Below are 23,232 nucleotides of genomic sequence, written 5' to 3' on the forward strand. Positions count from 1 at the left end.
AAGTTCAAATAAGTTCAAAAAAATGAAATCCCTTTGTAACAGACGAATTTCCGTATGAAACCCTGATACTTCGAAAGAGATTGTCCGTTTTGTACACGAAGTGCATCCAGTTTTTGCCGTAAGCCTCTCTACTTTCTTGCACATGCTATGTGGGTGAAATGATGATACCATGCCAACTTTTAACCTTTTCAGAGTTCATTTGAAATGCTTTTCAATTTCAGGGTCTTATAGCTGAAAAAAATCAGTAAATGCATGAAAATTTAATAGCAAAAAGAATTATCATAAAATAAAATAAATAAGTAATTTGAAACAAAATAATATAAACTTTAATAAAATATATAAGTAGAAATAAAATAAAATAAAATAAAATAAACTTTAATAACATAAATAAAATTTATGAAACTAAAATTATCAAAGTATTTCTGTTCAAAACATTATAAGTAATCTCTAAAATTTATGAAACTAAAATTATATAAAATTGATGCAACTAAAATTATCAAAGTATTTTCTGTTCAAAATCATTAAAAGCAAAAAGAATTTTCATAAAGAACTTTTTTTGTTGGAAACTTTAATAGCAAAAAGAATTATCATAAAATAAAATAAATAAGTAATCAGAAACAAAATAAAATAAATAAGTATTTTGTTGTAAGTAGAAACAAAACAAAAGAATAAAGCAAAAAAGAAAACAAAAAACTGGGAAAAAATAAAAAAAATTGCCACCTACTGGGCCACCACGGCCTGAATACGACTAGAAACCCATCCATGGGCCAGGATTTAGGCCCGCAGAAGGCACAGTAGGCCCATCAGGCATAGCAGTCAGAATTAGGCCCGTAAGCCTGCAATGGAGAGGAGCTCGAGAGGGGTGCGGCAGTGGGGCTTATAAACCACTACGCGCCCCTCTCAACTAGCGAGGTGGGACTAAACTCCCACCACCACCCCGCTGTGCAAGTCCTTTGGTCCCGGTTGGTGGCACCAACCGGGACTAAAGGGGTGCATTGGTACCGGTTCATGGCACCAACCAGGACCAATGCCCCCCCCTTTAGTCCCGGTTGGTGCCACCAACCGGGATCAAAGGCCGCCGCTTCCCGCCCTCTGGGCTGCTGAAAAGAGGCCCTTGGTCCCGGTTGGTGGCACCAACCGGGACTAAAGGTCGCCTTCGTCCAGGTTGGTGCCACGAACCGGTGCCAATGCCCTGGGTATATAAGAAAACACTTAGCAGTTTCGACCAAATCCATCACTTCTTCCCCCGACGCCCCTGCTCCTCCTCGCCGTCGCCGCCCGACGCCCCTGCTCCACCTTGCCACCACCGACGTCGTCAGGCTGCTCGACGTCGCCGTCGCCGCCGCCACCGACGCCGTCAGGCTACTCAACGTCGCCGCCGCCGCCGCTGACGCCCTCTGCCCCGGCGACGGCGTCGACCCTCGCGCCCCTGCCGGCCCCGACGCGCCGCCCACCGTGCCCCGCCGCCCCCTGTGAGCACCAGCCTGCTCCCGCGCCCCTCCCCTGCCCCGCCGGCGCCTGCGCCGGCGCCGTGCTAGCTATTAGATTTTTACATGTTTTTAGATGTTTTTAGATGCTATTTTAGATGTTTTTACATGTTTTTTTAGATTATTTTAGTTTATGTTTAGTTTAGTTTTAAGATTAGGAAAATTTCAGATGTATAGTTATATTTATTTAGATGTATAGTTAATTTAGATGTTGTAATTTGTTCATAAAAATTGTGCACTTTTGTATAGAAACTTTATTTTTTTTTCATATGTACGAAAATGTAGAATGAAAACGAAAACAAACATATAAGAAAAAACAAAGGAAAAAATGAAGAAGGAAAAGAAAACCGCCCGGCCCGGCCACCACCGCATTTTCATAAAGTGTTTCCACCGAGTCCACGTCGCACCGTCGAGCACCCGCGGCGAAGCAAGTCTTTTATTAAGGTAGTTCTTTGTTAAAGTGAGGGGGACGTCCGGAGCACCCCCCGACCCTCTCGCTCGACCAAAACTCTCGAGGACACCCATACCCTAGAAAAAACGATGTCGGTCTCCTACCCCCTCCCGCCGTGCCCCTACCCGATCGACAAACTCTCTTGAGGCCACCCAAATTTACCAAGTTAAAAGAGCGTTGTTGTCGAGGCCACCCCGAACCCTTGAAGCGTTGTTGAGGCCACCCCAAACCCTTGAAGCGTTGCCGAGGCCACCCCAAACCCTAGAGAAGCGTCGAGGCCAGGCCACTAATATGATTCCTTATTGTGCTTAGCTAGCTAGTGCTACGTTTGCCACTAATATATCCATCTGTCATGTTTGAATAATAATTGCCATGTTGTAAATATTTGCAGAAACTATGGATCCGCACCCCCGAGACGAAGCAAAAGAAGCGGTGTTGGGGGAGATAATCGCACACGGAAGTGATGCGGTCTTGTCGTTTCTCAACGACACATGCACCGATGGTCTGGAAAGACATGATGAAGAAGCAGGCTACGACGATGATCAAACAATGGAGGAGGAAGGACACCGTGATGACGGCTCCGGTGACCGAATGGAGGAGGAAGGACACCGTGATGACGGCTCCGATGACCGAACGGAGTCCAGCCAGGTATATATATTAATTAATTAAGCATGTGCTGACTATAGCTAATTGATGCATTAATTGTTTTTGGTATGTACACATAGTAACTCTCTTCTTTTTCTTCTTTTCTAGCCCTCCGGATCGAGCAACACTTCGGTAACGAGACGAGGCCCGAAGAGAAAGTTGCGCGCGGATGAAAGGTACACGATCATCGAAATTGATCGCGCTGGCCAACCGATTGAACCCCTCCGGACCAAGCAAAAATTTAATGCTCAGTGCGGGGTTCTAGTTAGGGACATGATCCCGATCAGCATCGAGCAATGGTTGAAGCCTAAGGACAAAGACTCTCAGATGTCTTATGTCAGCGATAGGCAGAAAGCTGATCTTTGGACCGCGCTGCAGGAAAATTTCACCTTCCCGCCAGAGGAGGATCCGGAGAATCTAGTTAAAAAGCCAATGATCAAGGCTTATGCTCTTAAGAAGATGGCTGAGCTATTCAGGAGGTGGAAGAATGAGCTAAATTCATCGTTTGTCGACCAAGACAAGACTCCAGAATTCATCGGCCGATTTGAGAGGATCAAAGATCAGTGGCCCGCATTTGTCACCAAAAAGAAATCTGAGAGAGCAGCGAAGATGTCAGCGACAAACAAGAAAAATGCTGCAAAGAAGAAGCATCACCATCGCACGGGGTCAGGTGGCTACCTGAAAGCCCGGCCATTGTGGGACAAGGCTGAGAATGACCTCATTGATAAAGGGATCAAACCAGAGACGCGACGCTGGCCAGACCGTTGCAGGACTTGGTTCTTCGGGGTTGGGGGAAATTTGGACCCTGTAACAGGGAAGTGCGTTTGGACCAACGAGCAGCTGAACACACCCATCGAGAAGCTTCAGGAGTATATCGAAAAAGCGCAGCAAGGGATGTTCGTTCTGGACAGAGAGAACGACGAGCTGATGACCCACAAGTATAGGGGATCTATCGTAGTCCTTTCGATATGTAAGAGTGTCGAACCCAACGAGGAGCAGAAGGAAAGGATAAGCGGTTTTCAGTAAGGTATTCTCTGCAAGCACTGAAATTATAGGTAACAGATAGTTTTGTGATAGGATGATTTGTAACAAGCAACAAGTAACAAAAGTAAATAAAGTGCAGCAAGGTGGCCCAATCCTTTTTGTAGCAAAGGACAAGCCTGGACAAACTCTTATATAGAGAAAAGCGCTCCCGAGGACACATGGGAATTATCGTCAAGCTAGTTTTCATCATGTTCATATGATTCACGTTCGGTACTTTGATAATTTGATATGTGGGTGGACCGGTGCTTGGGTGCTGTTCTTACTTGAACAAGCATCCCACTTATGATTAACCTCTATTGCAAGTATCTGCAACTACAACAAAAGTATTATGGTAAACCTAACCATAGCATGAAACATATGGATCCAAATCAGCCCCTTACGAAGCAACACATAAACTAGGGTTTAAGCTTTTGTCACTCTAGCAACCCATCATCTACTTATTACTTCCCAATGCCTTCCTCTAGGCCCAAATAATGGTGAAGTGTTATGTAGTCGACGTTCACATAACACCACTAGAGCATAGACAACATACATCTCATCAAAATATCGAACGAATACCAAATTCACATGACTACTAATAGCAAGACTTCTCCCATGTCCTCAGGAACAAACGTAACTACTCACAAAGCATATTCATGTTCATAATCAGAGGGGTATTAATATGCATATAGGATCTGAACATATGATCTTCCACCAAATAAACCAACTAGCATCAACTACAAGGGGTAATCAACACTACTAGCAACCTACAGGTACCAATCCCGGACTTAGAGACAAGAATTGGATACAAGAGATGAACTAGGGTTTGAGAGGAGATGGTGCTGGTGAAGATGTTGATGGAGATTGCCCTCTCCCGATGAGAGGAGCGTTGGTGATGACGATGGCGATGATTTCCCCCTCTCGGAGGGAAGTGTCCCCGGCAGAACAGCTCTGCCGGATCCCTAGATTGGTTCCGCCAAGGTTCTGCCTCGTGGCGGCGGAGTCTCCTCCCGAAAGCTTGCTTATGATTTTTCTTCGGACGAAAGACTTCATATACCAGAAGATGGGCATCGGAGAGTCAACAGGGGGCCCACGAGGCAGGGGGCGCGCCCAGGGGGGTAGGGCGCGCCCCCCACCCTCGTGGCCAGGTGGAGGCCCCCCTGATGTATTTCTTCCGCTCGATATTTTTTATTATTTCCAAAAATAACTTTGGTGGAGTTTCAGGACTTTTGGAGTTGTGCAGAATAGGTCTCTAATATTTGCTCCTTTTCCAGCCTAGAATTCCAGCTGCCGGCATTCTCCCTCCTTATGTAAACCTTGTAAAATAAGAGAGAATAGGCTTATTGTGACATAATGTGTAATAACAGCCCATAATGCAATAAATATCGATATAAAAGCATGATGCAAAATGGACGTATCAACTCCCCCAAGCTTAGACCTCGCTTGTCCTCAAGCGGAAGCCGATAACGATAAATATGTCCACATGTTTAGAGGTAGAGGTGTCGATAAAATAAAATACGGACATGAGGGCATCATGATTATTCTCATAATAGCAACATATATGGATATTTTCATATGATTCCTTATGCTCAAGTAATAATCTATTCACAATGCAAAGTATGAATCAGAAACTTTATTGAGAACTAACAAACTATAATCTCAGTCATTGAAGCAATTGGAATTTATCATAACATCAGAAAGAGTCTATGTCAGATCTTTCTAGCAAGTCCACATACTCAACTATCATTTAGTCTTTCATAATTGCTAACACTCACGCAATACTTGTGGTTACGGAGTTTTAATCGGACACAACGAAAGATAGGGGCTTATAGTTTCGCCTCCCAACCTTTTACCTCAAGGGTAATGTCAACAATAATAGTTCATGCTAACCCATATCCAATTAGATATATCTATCAGGATCTTTCCAACACACTGTGCTTGCCAAAAGATAAAATATAAAAAGGAAAGGTGAAGATCACCATGACTCTTGCATAAGGTAGAAGATAATAATAAAAGATAGGCCCTTCGCAGAGGGAAGCAGAGGTTGCCATGCGCTTTCACGGTTGGATGCACAAAAGCTTAATGCGAAAGAACGTCACTTTATATTGCCACTTGTGATATGAACCTTTATTATGCAGTCCGTCGCTTTTATTTCTTCCACATCACAAGATCGTATAAAGCTTATTTCCTCCACACCAATCAATCATACATATTTAGAGAGCAATTTTTATTGCTTGCACCGATGACAACTTACTTGAAGGATCTTACTCAATCCATAGGTAGATATGGTGGACTCTCATGGCAAAACGGGTTTAAGGGTTTTTGGAAGCACAAGTAGTATCTCTACTTGGTGCAAAGAATTTGGCTAGCATGAGGGGGAAAGGCAAGCTCAACATGTTGGATGATCCATGACAATATATTTATCTCAGATATAAGAAAACATTACCCATTACGTTGTCTTCCTTGTCCAACATCAACTCTTTAGCATGTCATATTTTAATGAGTGCTCCCAATCATAAAAGATGTCCAAGATAGTATATTTATATGTGAAACCTCTCTTTTTTATTACTTCCTATTAATTGCAATGATGACCAAAGCTATGTTTGTCAACTCTCAACACTCTTTCTATGTGAAGTCATTACTCTCCATAATATCAATATGATCTCTTTGTTTCTTTTTATTCTTTTCTCTTTTCTTTTATTCACTCAAGATCATAGCAAGATAATCAAGCCCTTGACTCAACACTAATCTTTATTATATAGCTCATGGACTCGATTACATAGAGAGATCATAAAGCAAAACTCAAACCTAGATCATACCAAAACTTTATTCTACTAGATGAAGATACTACTTAATAGGATCAAACTAAGAAAAACGGTAAAGATACCGGGGCATCTCCCCCAAGCTTCGCAGTTGCCAAGGGGAGTGCCCATACCCATGTGATTATGTCTCCTTTGCTGGTGAAGGGATTGTTGATGATGTAGGCTTGTCGTCCATCTTCCAAGGCATAGGCTCACCATCATAGAAGGATGATCGAGTCTCCGGGATCCTTAAATCTGCAGCCAAACTCATCCTTTTGAATCTATATTCATACTCACAGTTTTGGTTTTCCAGGTCATAGATTTGAGCTTGGAGGTGCTCGATTTTCTCGTGGAGCTTGAAGATGGCCTCCCCAATGTCCTTGGCATCCAGCTTGTGGTCGTTGGTGAACTCCGTGATCATTATGTGATTGGAGTCAAGTCCACGCTCCACCATCTCCTGGCACTTGAAAACTTGTTGCTCCATTGCTTGAAGCCTTGTCTCCACGCTTCCGGTCCTCCGTGGTCCCTCAACATCGCGGATGTGCAGCAACCCCTCCCGCATTTCAATGGTTTGAGGGTGTTGCAGCACCTCCGCGAGGTAGGGGTTGATGACCTTCTCGAAGAACTTGTCCTTGGGGGCGCTTGGAGACGTCATGATGATCTAGATCTGTCAGAGAAACAGCTCGGAACGAAAACAGAGGATATTTGCGTGATACAGGAGTCAAAACCTTCGGAAGATTATATAATGAATTTTTACGGACCAAAATACGTGTCATGCAAGAGAACGGAGTCCGGAGAGCACACGAGGTGCCCACGAGGCAGGGGGGCGTGCCCAGGGGGTAGGGCGCGCCCTCCACCCTCGTGGAGGCCTCGTGTCCTTCCCGGACTGCTTCTTATTTTTCTATTTTTCTAAATATTCCAAAACGGAGAAAAATTGCCTTTAGAACTGTTTTGGAGTCGGTTTACTTACCGTACCACATACCTATTCCTTTTCGGAGTCTGAAACGTTCCGGAAAGTGTCCCTTATGTATTCCTCTGGGGTTACGGTTTCAATAACATTTGTTTCAACATTTATAGGATTACCTGCGATATAATGTTTAATTCTTTGACCGTTCACCACCTTCGGATTTGTGCCTTCGAAGTTGTTGATTTTTATGGCACCGGAACGATAGACCTCCTCGATAACGTAAGGGCCTTCCCATTTAGAGAGAAGTTTTCCTGCAAAAAATCTTAAACGAGAGTTGTATAGCAATACATAATCACCTACATTAAACTCACGCTTTTGTATCCTTTTGTTATGCCATCCTTTAACTTTTTCTTTAAACAATTTGGCATTTTCGTAGGCTTGTGTTCTCCATTCATCCAGTGAGCTAGTGTCAAATAACCTCTTCTCACCGGCAAGTTTGAAATCATAATTGAGCTCTTTAATAGCCCAATAAGCCTTATGTTCTAGTTCAAGAGGTAAGTGACATGCTTTACCATAAACCATTTTATACGGAGACATACCCATAGGATTTTTATATGCAGTTCTATAGGCCCATAATGCATCATCAAGTTTCTTGGACCAATTCTTTCTAGATCTATTAACAGTCTTTTGCAAAATTAATTTGAGCTCTCTGTTACTCAATTCCACTTGACCACTAGACTGTGGGTGATAAGGAGATGCAATTCTATGATTAACATCATATTTAGCAAGCATTTTTCGGAAAGCGCCATGAATAAAATGTGAACCACCATCAGTCATTAGATATCTAGGGACTCCAAACCTCGGAAAAATAACTTCTTTAAGCATTTTAATAGAGGTGTTATGATTAGCACTACTAGTTGGAATAGCTTCTACCCACTTAGTAACGTAATCAACAGCAACTAAAATATGTGTGTATCCATTAGAGGCAGGAAAAGGTCCCATATAATCAAAGCCCCAAACATCAAATGGTTCAATAACAAGTGAATAGTTCATAGGCATTTCTTGACGTCTACTAATATTACCAATTCTTTGACATTCATCACAAGATAAAAAAACTTACGGGCATCCTTGAAGAGAGTAGGCCAATAAAAACCGGATTGCAATACCTTATGTGCAGTTCTGTCTCCAGCATGGTGTCCTCCATAAGCCTCGGAGTGACACTTGCGAGGATCTGTTCCTATTCATGCTCTGGTACACAACGTCTAATAACACCATCTACTCCTTCTTTATAAAGATGTGGGTCATCCCAAAAGTAATGTTTCAAATCATAGAAAAACTTTTTCTTTTGCTGGTATGTGAAACTAGGTGGTATAAATTTAGCAACGATGTAATTAGCATAATCAGCATACCATGAAGCAGTAGAAGAAGTATTTATGAAATTTAATTGCTCATCAGGAAAGCTATCATCGATAGGTAGTGGGTCATCAAGAACATTTTCTAACCTAGACAAGTTGTCTGCAACGGGGTTCTCAGCTCCCTTTCTATCAACAATATGCAAATCAAATTCTTGTAGCAGGAGAACCCATCTAATAAGTCTAGGTTTAGCATCTTTTCTTTCCATAAGATATTTAATAGCAGCATGATCCGTGTGAATAGTTACTTTAGAATCAATAATATAAGGTCTGAACTTATCACAAGCAAATACAACTGCTAAGAATTCTTTTTTAGTAGTAGCATAATTTCTCTGGGCATTGTCTAGAGTTTTACTAGCATATTGAATAACATTTAATCTCTTATCAACTCTTTGCCCTAGAACAACACCTACAACATAATCACTAGCATCACACATAATTTCAAAGGGTAAATTCCAATCAGGTGGCTGAACAATAGGTGCAGAGATCAATGCTTTCCTAAGTATTTCAAATGCTTCTACAAAATCATCATCAAAGATAAATGGTATATCTTTTTGTAATAAATTAGTCAGAGGCCGAGAAATTTTTGAGAAGTCCTTAATGAACCTCCTATAAAAACCGGCGTGACCAAGGAAACTTCTTATACCTTTGATGTCCTTAGGACATGGCATCTTTTCAATTGCATCAACCTTGGCTTTATCAACCTCAATACCTCTTTCAGAAACTTTATGCCCCAAGACAATACCTTCATTAACCATAAAGTAGCACTTTTCCCAATTCAAGACAAGATTAGTTTCTTCACATCTCTGCAAAACTCGATCAAGGTTGCTCAAGCAATCATCAAAAGAGGATCCATAGACGGAAAAATCGTCCATGAAAACCTCACAAATCTTTTCACAAAAGTCAGAGAATATAGCCATCATGCATCTTCGAAAGGTAGCAGGTGCATTACATAAACCAAAAGACATATGTCTATAAGCAAAAGTACCAAAAGGGCAAGTAAAAGTGGTCTTTGATTGATCATCGGCTGACACAGGTGTTTGAGAGAAACCAGAATAACCATCTAGAAAGCAAAAGTGTGTATGTTTGGATAATCTTTTTAGCATTTGATCGATAAAAGGCAAGGGGTAATGATCTTTTTTAGTAGCTTTATTAATTTGCGGAAATCAATTACCATCCTACAGCCTGTAATAATTCTTTGCGGAATCAATTCATCTTTATCATTAGGAACGACAGTAATACCTCCCTTCTTAGGGACACAATGGACATGACTTACCCACTCACTATCAGCAACGGGATAAATTATACCTGCCTCAAGGAGCTTTAGTATTTCCTTTCTTACCACTTCTTTCATCTTAGGATTCAGCCGTCGTTGATGATCACGAACTGGTTTGGCATCTTTCTCCAAATTTATTTTGTGTTGACATAGAGTGGGACTAATGCCCTTAAGATCATCAAGAGTATATCCAATAGCAGCGCAGGGCTTCTTCAGAGTTTTCAATAATCTCTCTTCTTCATGCTCTGAAAGGTTAGCACTAATAATAACATGATATATCTTTTTCTCATCAAGCTAAGCATATTTAAGAGTATCAGGTAACGGTTTAAGCTCAAACACGGGATCACCCTTGGGTGGAGGAGGATCCCCTAAGATTTCAACAGGCAAATTGTGTTTCAGGATAGGTTCCTGTTTAAAGAATACTTCATCTATTTCCCTTCTTTCATTCATAAACATATCATTTTCATGGTCTAGCAAATATTGTTCTAAATGATCACTAGGAGGTACGGCAATAGAAGCAAGACCAATAATTTCATCCTTACTAGGAAATTCCTCTTCACGGTGTTGTCTACTAAATTTAGAGAAGTTAAACTCATGAGACATATCACCCAAGCCAATAGTCACGACATCCTTTTCGCAGTCTATCCTAGCATTAACTGTGTTCAAGAAGGGTCTACCAAATATAATGGGACAAAAGCTATCTTGTGGGGAACCAAGAACAAGAAAATCAGCAGGATATTTAGATTTCCCACACAAGACTTCAACATCTCTAACCATTCCCATTGGTGATATAGTATCTCTATTGGCAAGTTTAATTGTGACATCAATATCTTCTATCTCAGCAGGTGCAATATCATGCATAATTTCTTTGTATAAGTTAAAAGGTATTGCACTAGCACTAGCACCCATGTCACATAAGCCATGATAACAATGATCTCCTATTTTAACAGAAATAACAGGCATGCCTACCACAGGTCTATGTTTATCTTTAGCACAAGGTTTAGCAATTCTAGCAGTTTCATCACAGAAATAAATAACATGCCCATCAATATTATCAGACAAGAGATCTTTAACAATGGCAATATTAGGTTCAACTTTAATTTTCTCAAGAGGTGTATAAGTTCTAATATTGCTTTTACGGACCACAGTTGAAGCTTTAGCATGATCCTTTATCCTAACAGGGAAAGGTGGTTTCTCAACATAAGAAGTAGGAACAATAGGATCATTATAAGTGATAATCTTTTCTTCAACTTTAATAGGTGCAGCTACTTTTACTTCTATGGGAGGATGATATTTAAACCACTTCTCCTTAGGGAGATCAATATAAGCAGCAAAAGATTCACAGAAAGAAGCTACTATCTCAGAGTCAAGTCCATATTTAGTGCTAAATTTACGGAAAACATCGGTATCCATAAAAGATTTAACACAATCGAACTTAGGTGTCATACCTGACTCCTTACCTTCGTCGAGATCCCAATCTTCAGAGTTGCATTTAATTCTATCCAATAAATCCCATTTGAATTCAATAGTCTTCATCATAAAAGAGCCAGCACAAGAAGTATCGAGCATGGTGCGATTGTTATCAGAAAGCCGAGTATAAAAACTTTGAATAATTATTTCTCTTGGAAGCTCATGATTGGGGCATGAATATAACATTGATTTAAGCCTTCCCCAAGCTTGAGCGATGCTTTCTCCTTCGCGAGGCCAAAAATTATATATAATTGCGATCACGATGAACAAGATGCATAGGATAAAACTTCTGATGAAATTCCAATTTCAATCGTTTGTAGTTCCATGACCCCGTATCATCACATAGCCTATACCATGTCAATGCATTTCCCTTCAAAGATAAAGGGAAGAACTTCTTCTTAACAACATCACCGGGCACACTTGCAAGCTTAAATAATCCACAAACTTCATCCACATATATTAAGTGCTCATCAGGATGCTTTGTTCCATCTCCTGCGAAAGGATTAGCTAGCAGTTTTTCTAACATACCCGAAGGAATTTCAAAGTGGACATTTTCATTTTCATTAGGTTCAGTAGGTTGAGGAGCAACTATTTGCTCTACTGGCCGGGGTGAAGATACCCCGAACAAGCCCCTCAGAGGATTACTTTCCATAGTAACAAGTGATAGTAAATTTCAGCACACTATATAAATTTTTCCTTACCAAATTCCACCTACCAAAGGTGCTTCACTCCCCGGCAACGGCGCCAGAAAAGAGTCTTGATGACGCACAAGTATAGGGGATCTATCATAGTCCTTTCGATAAGTAAGAGTGTCGAACCCAACGAGGAGCAGAAGGAAATGATAAGCGGTTTTCAGCAAGGTATTCTCTGCAAGCACTGAAATTATACGTAACAGATAGTTCTGTGATAGGATGATTTGTAACAAGAAACAAGTAACAAAAGTAAATAAAGTGCAGCAAGGTGGCCCAATCCTTTTTGTAGCAAAGGAAAAGCCTGGACGAACTCTTATATAGAGAAAAGCGCTCCCGAGGACACATGGGAATTATCGTCAAGCTAGTTTTCATCACGTTCATATGATTCGCGTTCGGTACTTTGATAATTTGATATGTGGGTGGACCGGTGCTTGGGTGTTGTTCTTACTTGAACAAGCATCCCACTTATGATTAACCTCTATTGCAAGCATCCGCAACTACAACAAAAGTATTAAGGTAAACCTAACCATAGCATGAAACATATGGATCCAAATCAGCCCCTTACGAAGCAATGCATAAACTAGGGTTTAAGCTTCTGTCACTCTAGCAACCCATCATCTACTTATTACTTCCCAATGCCTTCCTCTAGGCCCAAATAATGGTGAAGTGTTATGTAGTCGACGTTAACATAACACCACTAGAGGATAGACAACATACATCTCATCAAAATATCGAACGAATACCAAATTCACATGACTACTAATAGCAAGACTTCTCCCATGTCCTCAGGAACAAACGTAACTACTCACAAAGCATATTCATGTTCATAATCAGAGGGGTGTTAATATGCATATAGGATCTGAACATATGATCTTCCACCAAATAAACCAACTAGCATCAACTACAAGGGGTAATCAACACTACTAGCAACCTACAGGTACCAATCCCGGACTTAGAGACAAGAATGGGATACAAGAGATGAACTAGGATTTGAGAGGAGATGGTGCTGGTGAAGATGTTGATGGAGATTGCCCTCTCCCGATGAGAGGAGCGTTGGTGATGACGATGGCGATGATTTCCCCCTCCCGGAGGGAAGTGTCCCCGGCAGAACAGCTCTGCCGGAGCCCTAGATTGGTTCCGCCAAGGTTCCGCCTCGTGGCGGCGGAGTCTCGTCCCGAAAGCTTGCTTATGATTTTTCTTCGGACGAAAGACTTCATATACCAGAAGATGGGCATCGGAGAGCCAACAGGGGGCCCACGAGGCAGGGGGCACGCCCAGGGGGGTAGGGCGCGCCCCCCACCCTCGTGGCCAGGTGGAGGCCCCCCTGATGTATTTCTTCCACTCAATATTTTTTATTATTTCCAAAAATAACATTCATGGAGTTTTAGGACTTTTGGAGTTGTGCAGAATAGGTCTCTAATATTTTCTCCTTTTCCAGCCCAGAATTCCAGCCGCCGGCATTCTCCCTCCTTATGTAAACCTTGTAAAATAAGAGAGAATAGGCATAAGTATTGTGACATAATGTGCAATAACAACCCATAATGCAATAAATACCGATATAAAAGCATGATGCAAAATGGACGTATCACGAGCTCACAGAGGCCCTCGGGAATCCTGAGCACCCTAGACGGACACGAGGCACGCCAGGCTCCCTTTCGTGGAAGGCTGGATTTCCCGACGCAGGCGGTTACAAACGCCGGGAGAGGAAGAAGAAAAAGGAGTTGACCCAACTACAGGCACTGCACGCAAGGGTACAAGCGCTAGAGGAACGAGACGCAGTTCGGAGCACGCGACCTGCCGAAGCTACACCCGAAGCTACCCCGCCATCTCAGCGGAGAAGCAGCGTGGCTTCCACGGAGCTGCTTCAGGAGCCTGTCTTCACGGCTCCTGCTAGCTACCCCGTGGATGCTATCACGGAGTCTCAGCATTGCCACCTTATGACGCAGTGGATGGAATTGAAAGTCAATGCGGCTGTTGGCTCTGTTGCACCTCCTGAACCTGGCGCAACTTTTCACTGCCGGCCGATTCCAGAAGGATATGCTAGGGTGATGGTGGATGAAATCACAGAAAGATTTGAGGACCTCCAGCTTGACCAGCCTACAGGTGACGGGGAGACTCGGCTGGGTTCTTGTCTGAAGACTCCATGCCTATGGCGGAAGGAGCTCATCAACCTTCCGAACTGGACGCCTCCGCCTCCTCGTCCTCCTCCGGCGAGTCAGGGCACTCCGCCTCCTCCTCCGGCGAGTGATCAGGGCACTCAGCCTCCTTCTCCGGCGCGTGGCGGCACTCCGCCTCCTTCTCCACCTGCGTCGGCGCGCCCGAGCAGCGACCAGCCTCCTCCTTCTCCGCCTCCCCAGCAAGGGCGGAAGAGACCCGCCGCCGCCCCGTCTGCTCCGGCGCGTCGTAGTCCTTCTCCTCCGCCTCGTAACCAAGCACGAAAGAAGACAGCCGCAGCCGCTCCGTCTGCTCCGGCTTCTAGCAGTACAGCCAGAGGCGGGAGGCAATACAGATACGGTCCACCTCTCAAGCCTCTAGAGAAGTTACCGTATGAGAGGACCGTGGAAGAAAACAAGAAGATCGTGGAAAAAGAAGTGAAGGACTTCTTTGAAGGGGTGAAAGCAAAGAGACATCCACCTCCGGAGGAGAAGGTAGATCCGGTGAAAGCAAAGCGCACTATCGATGGCCTGAGGAAACCACCAAAGTCTCCGCCGAAAACCAACTATGAGCGCGTTACTGAAAAGGTATATCTCGAAGCGGAGCGGTCGGGAAGTACTGTCAGTGATCAAAGGTTAAAAGAACGACGAGCAGCTGGGAAAAAAATTGCCCAGCTCGGCGAACAAGTGAACCAATCGTGCCCCCCGCTCAATGTGTCTAGCGACATCGTCGCTAATGATCCAGGGATGGTGCCCGGTTATAACAATCTTGGAGATTACCTGCCCGACGATGTACATTATGATTTCTTGGAGGTGGACGAACACAGATACGAGTACGGGAAGCCTCTCGTCAAAGATGAAAAATCTCTAACAACGATGATGCGAACATTCCATGATTGGTACATGAAAACCTGCAGAGAGTCTGGGGGGACGGATACTTTGTATCTGAGAGTTAAAGAGGAGCATGACCTCGTTGGAATTGATCTGTTGTATGTTCCATTTGAGGAGTTCTTCCAGTTCTTCAATCAAAAGGCCCTCGATAAATTAACTGTCACTTGCTACTGTCTGTAAGTACTACTTCTGTCACTAAGTCTCTATATATAGCTCAGCTCTTTGATTGCATGTATTTATAATTATCCTCACTATATTATGCAGATTGAAGATCGTCGAGTGCAGAAAAGCAGAAATGTATGATATTGGGTTCATTAACACAAATCTCATGGATGAATTTCAGGTTAAAAAGAGCGCCCAAGATGCCGAGGCCAACTTTCTCAAATCATTGATAACAAATCAAAACAAAGATTTAATACTCTTTCCTTACAACCTAGAGTGAGTGTTACTGTCGTGTGCATATTCGGTTTCCCTTATTACTCGAGCGAGGTTATAGTAATGTAATTGATGAGTTATGCATGCGTCCGCAGCTTCCACTATATTCTCCTGGAGATTAAGCTTGAGCGTGGACTAGTAACTGTCTTAGACTCGAGACGAAAAGATCTCGAGACCTATGCAGACATGACTAAAATTCTCAACAAGTAAGTTCAATCGATCATTATCGCACCATATCGGCAACTTTTTGTTCATTTCCTGATATCTCAAGTAATAATTATTATTTTTGTCTTGCAGGGTTTGGAAAAAGTTCACCGCAGAAGCTCCGGGACTGCCGAAGGTGCTGCGATATACATACCCGAAAGTAAGTACTACTAGCTAGCTAGTTGTGCGCATCTCCCGTTGATTCTAGCTACTTTCATCAATGCCATTTATAATGCTTCATTATCAGTTTGATTGACCTCTATTTCTCGTAAAGTGCTTGTGGCAGGAACAAGGGAATGATTACTGTGGATACTACGTGTGCGAGTTCATCTACAACGCGACTTGCAAAGATAAGCGGGGCTACTCTAAAAGACAATATGAAGTGCGTAAGCAATAATATTCACAATTTTCATTTTATTACACCATCATTTCTGTTGAGTTTCATTCATACATATGTATTAACCCTCTTCTTCAAATCAGACGTGGCAGACGCGGAATGAACTCCTACCACAAGATCGCATGAAAGCAATTCAAGAGGAACTGGCGGGATTCTTTCTTGACCACGTCATCAATAAAGCCGGAGAATACCATGTGGAACTTGAGTTCAGATGCTAGGGGATTGTAAGAGATCTTACATATTGTATATGTATGTAGCCAGTAGCGTCGGATAGATAATAAAAAAACTTGTTGTTCGACCAATCTCTCGGAGAAGGAGAGGTCGATCACTTCTCTCGGTATGCATGACGAACTTCTGTACTTAATGGTTTCCTTCATTTTCTTACTAGCTAGCGTGTCGAGGGCCTCTCTATACGTATAGTACGTAGCGTCGACCAAGCACGCAGATAAGAGAGGACACTTCTCTCTATTAATTAATTAGCTACCTAACACAATATATGAAACACCTTAATTAACCATACAAAACCCCCAAATCCACCCCCCTTTCAGAAAAAGAAAAAGAAAAACCCTAGCCCCTGAACAGCTGACGCGTGGATGCCTATTGGTCCCGGATGGTGCCACCTACCAGGACTAAAGGGCCTCCTGCCTGGACTCGCAGCACCGGCCACGTGGAGGCCCATCTGTCCCGGTTCGTGTAAGAACCGGGACTAAAGGCCTAGGCATTAGTAACGACCCTTTAGTCCCAGTTCCCCAACCGGGACAGATAGGCCTTATGAACCGGGACAAATGGCCCTTTTTCTACTAGTGCAAGCATGCCCGGAAAGTCCCTCTCGGCATTGATCGCCAACAACATCTCTATATCAGCAGCAGTTGGCTCTCTCGGGTACTCAGGGCCAAACACTACGACCACGGCCTTGCAGAAACTGTACGTTGATAGGAGGCATGTGGACTCACTCATACGCACGTACTCATCCACAAGATCACCTAGAATTCCATACGCAAGCATGCTAATACACGCAGTGCATTTCTAATAAGAGGAGAAGCCAAGCTTTTCTCAAGGGCATCCTCTTTGCACTCAAACTATGGGTCATATGCTACCACTCCCTTCCGAATACGATTGAACACATGTCTCTCGATACTGAAGCGGCAGCGGAATTGATGTGGCTTGAAGAGCACGGTATTCTCAAAGTAATCAACATAGAGTAGGGCGTGGCCGCTGTCCCTATTGCGGTTCAAGGTCAGAGCATGGCCCGAGATTGATCCCCTAAACCGAGGCCGCTAACTAGGAATGTGGTAATTGACAGCCAATGCAGCTACCACAAGGTCTTCGTTATCCGAGGACGAATCATCGGATGAACAAATAAAGTTGTGGGGAAAAATACTCATCCCCACTATCCATGGTACCTTGTGAGCAAAGTGTCGAACACCTTGCGGTCGAGATGGAGACGCGGCTGGGAAGAGCACCTCGAACTCCCCTCACAGGCAGCAGGCAACGTTGGCGTTGGCCGGCGGCGCCCTGCGGCTATGCAGCGCCTGCTGGGAGGTGTTGGGGTTGATGGGCGTCGTCGGCGGCCGTAGATTCTCTCGCATCAGCTGCATGAACAAAGAGCCACGAATGCCAGCAAAAAACTCTTCCGAAACGCGAGCATGGGCCGGCTGCAGCATGACGTGGTTGTGGTTTGGGCGGCCTGGCAGGAAAGCGAGGAAGGTGGTCGAGAAAATGGGTATGGGTGGCGGCAGCGATAGCCCCGGGGGGGGGGGGGGGGGGCAGGGGAAGAGAAAAGGGGCATCTGTTCCACCGATGGGTGGGCCAAGGAAGGACAAGGGTGCATGTCCTGCATGTCCGCGTTCTGTCCTCTTGACGCAAACGCGGCCCAGATTTGGGCTGGGAATGGGCCAAAACTGGACAAAGAACGGAAGTTTGTCTGGTTGTTCCCGCGCATTCGACCGCGTTTTGTGTCTGTGTACTTCAAACGGACGCGGCCGGACCATTTGGGGTCGTGCATTGGAGTTGGTCTAACATCCTGCATGCATTAATCCTGATTCCCGGCACACACCCAACATGGATTTGGGAATAAAAATTAAAACTCCCACGTGTAAACTCCCATTTCGTTTCCCCTCTGTATCCAAACATGTTCTGTGTGTTTCACCTAAAAAAGAGGGCTTGTTTGGTTTTTTGGTACACTAGTAGAAGAAACCGGCGTGTGAATCCTATCGTCATCTAGCTGCTCTCGCCTTACTAATCTCGTCTCGTCTTCCGATCCGTTCCCCTCCGTTGCTCGAGGCAACGCATTAATGGAGGAATGTGTGGGGACTGAGGACCAGGCGGCACAGTAGAAACTGGCTCTCCATTGCCTTCCTATCCCCTCCAACCGCGAACAGAGATGACCTAGGCGGAAGCTCCCTTTTGCCGTGCGGCGACTACAGGTAGTACTCCCTCCGTCCGGTGAAGAGTAGACATGGTCTTCCTAATTTCTACATGCACTTAGCTCATTGAGGGTTGGGTAATTAAAGAGAAGAGAGATGATGGCTTGCACCTTTCCAGTGCATTTTTTATTCAACTCCATAATTTGTCCTAAAATTTGTAGATGTACACTCTTCACCGGACGGAGGGAGTACGTGAGATGGCCAGGCCTCGCGTAGGCACTGGCAGAGTCAACGGTTGTAGTTGAGGCCAACGCGCCGCCACCGCTAACAGTACCACGCGCGCCTGAGGCGTGGCGCTCCATTTCATAGACGATCACCGTGCTTGTCTATGTGTTGTGCCCGCTCGTTTGGTTGATGACAAACATTAGGTATAGGAAAGAATTAGGTATGAGACGAGAAAGTAGGGGATTGATGAAGGGGAGGGATTCACCAAACCTCCATCAAACACCCTGCCAAAACAAGGCCTAACGGGTGAGTATTACAATATTTAATCAATTCTTGTTCAAATCGAAAAATCCCTTTTTGGATCACCTTGGAGATCTTATGCAATACCATGCTTGACTTGTAAACTTCATAAAATACAGACTCCAAAATTACACGTTATCACACACAGAGAGATTATCTAAAATATATACCATCAAAACACCACAATCATTTGGCTATTTTGCAAAACACTGTGAACTCAAAAGTAACGGTTCTCCTCAAAAACCCAAGCTCGACAAGACAAGTAACACTCCTACCAACAACATTGTTGTCAGGGTGGAACTTTGCACATTGAATGCGGAGCTCGGCGATGCTGCAGATGGGGGCACCCCTACCTCCGCGGAGCTCTTTATCGGGCATGCATAGTTGCAGCTGTTGGGATCGACTACCCTGTACACGCCCTTGCTGGTGAGCAGGTATAAGTCCTTGGCGCTATCCTCGCCGAAGGAGAAGATGTAGCCGAGCGAGGGCAGTGGGCTCTTGGCCGCGACATCACATGGGATTGGCGATGCCGCGGAGCAAGCGAACCTAAATGGTGTCACATTGTACACTCCACTGTTCTCCGGTATCTCAATCCCCGACCACATCGACTGTGCGTATAGGTCCGCGTAGATGTACCTGTACACATGGAAGGGCAAGATGAAATTAACACACGACACATGCCATGGTCGCTGGTTGCTTGAGAATGCCATGAAAGCAACAACAAAATGAGGTGGTGAATGACATCGATCGAGATGTGTAATTATTACCTGCCGTTGAGGCAAGGGTTAGTCATAGAGCGGTAGACATAGCCGCCGGCGATGGAGGCGGAGCCAACATTGTTGTTGACGGTGTTGTGGGCGTAACCCATGACGGGCGAGATGGCGTTGATGGAGTCGGCCGAGGTGTTCCCTCCGGGAGTTGATAGTGCTGGGTACGATTGGTCTCCCTCGAACACGCGCCACCCGTAGTTCCCGCCTTTCACCACCAGGCTGACCTCCTCGTACAGAGACTGCAAATTCACACAGATTTCACCATGACCCATCTCACGGTGAATTTATTGGTACGAATTGTGGTCATAAAGCATGGGGACGCGAGAGGTTACCTGGCCGACATCGGCACAAAAGAAGTAGGATGGCTTGCCGGAGTCGAAGCTGCAACGCCACGGGTTCTTGAAGCCCAAAGCGAAGACCTCCGGCGCGAACTTGGGGTCCACGGAGAACGGGTTGTCCTTGGGGATACCGTAGTTGCCCCAACCGGGAGTGCTGTTACCAGCTGAACGTAGTTCAAATTTGAACACGAAAAATTAGGCATTCTGACAGAAATTTGAATTTGAATATAATCATGAAGTATAAACAGTTGCCATCATATATAATCGAAAGTGATACCGATAGTTCTTAGAGTTTCTGTTGCAATATTCATGTTCGTTTTCCAGAAAACGTAAACTAATGACTTTCAAACTGAATCGATTATTTTATTCTACTGAAATTAGGCATTCTGACGGAAATTTGAATTTGAATATAATCATGAACTTTAAACAGTTGCCACCAAATATAGTCGAAAGAGATACTGATGGTCCCCAGAGTTTCAGTTGCAACAAAAAAAGTACCTTCAAACTGGATCAATTAGTATACTTATTCCAGAGAAAGTAAATTGAGTTTCTAGTTGCATTACTTGGCATGTTGTTGACGTCGATCCGGATGATCTTCCCGAGCAGGGTCCCCTTGTTCTGCGCGAAGTTCCACGGGTCGCCAACGTTGCCGCCGTCGCCCATCATGAAGTACATGTAGCCGTCTCCCGGGCTGAAGAGGATCTGCCCGCCGTGGTGGGTGGTGAACGGCAACCCGAGCGTCATGATCCGCCTCGCCTCCGTCGGGTTTGCGGAGGTCGCCTGAGGCACCGCACGGCGGCGCATCAGCAGTTCAGCACACACCGGACGAGAATTTGACATGATACCGTGCACTACTACGTACCGTCGAAGGCGAGCCGGAGGAGGTATTGGCGGTGTACTCGGCGATGACGCTCTGGTACTGGCACGGCTGCGCGCCGTTGTCCGCGCCGAGCTTGGACGGGTCGCACCCGATGTCGGAGTTGCAGGCGCACCTGCCTGAGCACGACGCCGACTGCGTTTTGTCGCAGCTGTAGGAGACGAAGAAGCGGCCGTTCTTGTCGAAGTCCGGGTGGAAGGCCATGCCGAGGAGGCCGAACTCGTTGTCGAAGTGCACCTCGTCGGTGATGTCGAGGAACGGGTTGGACACGTCCAGCTCAAGCGGCTTGCCGGAGCCGTGCGGGGGCACGGTGGCGAGGAACACCTTGCCGGCCTGGTTGTTGAGGAACACGCGGTTGGAGCCGTCCGGGTGCGCCGCCATGTTGAGGTACGAGCCGTTGCTGAGGCGCTCCAGGCACATGCCGTTCACCGGCGGCACGACGCGGGTGGCATTGAACGCTGCGGCCTCGCCGTCGAAGCAGATGGGTCCGCCGCCTAGCGCGCCGCAGAAGTCGCCCTCCGACTGCCACACCTCGGTGAGCTTCAGCGCCGACGCGCCGCCCTTGGGCGGCTGGAACGGGGAGCCCGGGATGGAGACGTCCTTGCAGGTGTCCCACACCTGCGCGCAGTATTCCCGTCGCTGCGGCCTCGCCGCTGACCCGGCTCGACACGCCGGTGGAATTGCATAGCAGTGGCACCGTCCGAGGGCTTTTTTCGACGGTGAAGAGCTCGCCGGCGTACGGGTTGCATCTCTGCAACATGAACCCCATTGTGTGAGTCGCAGAGCCGGCCTTCCATGGCCATGGTAGTTCGATCCAGCTAGAAAGCTACTCCTAGTAGTGAGCAAGAAACCATACCGCGCAAAGGATGGACTTGACGAGGTGGCCGCACGGCGTGCCTGAGATGTTCATGGCGGCAAACCGCTGCCGGACCGCGGCGTCGTCCGTCGCGTTGCAGCAAGCGGTGCCATTGTAGCCGCAGAAGGAAAGGGAACCGTTGACCGGCCTTGGGAAGGCTGCTCGACATGATCGAAAGTCACAAACTGCTCGGAGAAGCAAAACAACACGTAGAAATTTCAAGAGATCGACGGCATACTCGAGTCCATGCACAATTGCGCGCAATGGCTGTCCTTGACGGCGAGGAAGAGGACAACGGCAGCGATGAAGAGCGTCGCGTTTGCCATCGACGACAACCTCATGGTGCCTCGATCGTGAAGGAGGTGAAGATGTGAGGGAAGAAATGGAGCCGTAGTAGAACTGACTGTATGGAGGCGTGAGGATGCAGGCGTTGACCAAATATTGGGACAAATCTGCCAAATGCTGGATGATAATGACAACCATGTCCATACTAAAACTTGTGAGATGATTAAAGTAAACTCATGGACCGCTCGGGGACAAATGTACCTGTTTGGATTGTGAAAGTGACAAGGTGAAACTGATTGCTAATTGTCAACGGAAATGGGCGAACAGAACGCATGGACACGTCGGTCTAGGTCCCACATCCACATGTCACCAAGACATCCAACGGGATTCCCCTTCATGATATCGGACTGCATATTTGTATTTCTTCAATGTAAGACAAAGACACCTGTGCCCAAAAATAATTTTTCAAATGTGAAAAAAAATCAAGACAAAAAATTTATGTGATCTTGCTCACGTACAAATGCTACCTGCAAATTTTGAGGCAAAAAGGTTAATCATTTTGGCACGTGCAAAAAAAAAACAAATTGAAGACCAAATGTCATCCTAAATTTGTTTTTTCACCGACAAAACACTGATGCTCCGTTTCACATGAAAGTTGTCACGCATGCTTGCGACACTAACACAAACATCTACAAAAAAACAGAATTTTTTTACTTTTACATTTCTTTGATTTACCGGTCATCTGGGAGCATATGCATTTCTTTAATTTATGTGTATTTTTTTTGTAGTGTTATATCATACAGATCAAATTATAAGTCACATAAAGATTGATGTGGCAAAACTGAAAAGATAGCAGAACGTCTCTGAGCTTGACACCAACGTCCGGCACCACCATAACAGCCACCGAAGAAAAAAAATGACTGATCAACTCCTCGCCTGAGTTCGACGCGGCTCCATCGCTGATATACAAC

At 45.1% G+C, this 23,232-nt stretch overlaps 1 pseudogene; it reads right to left on the reverse strand.

Moving 5' to 3' along the window:
- Positions 1 to 19,255: 19,255 nt before the first annotated feature.
- Positions 19,256 to 22,404, reverse strand: LOC109777196 (HIPL1 protein-like; annotated as a pseudogene).
- Between the last annotated feature and the right edge of the window lie 828 nt (positions 22,405 to 23,232).

Source organism: Aegilops tauschii, chromosome 3 (assembly GCF_002575655.3).
Source record: "Aegilops tauschii subsp. strangulata cultivar AL8/78 chromosome 3, Aet v6.0, whole genome shotgun sequence".
NCBI lineage: Eukaryota > Viridiplantae > Streptophyta > Magnoliopsida > Poales > Poaceae > Aegilops > Aegilops tauschii.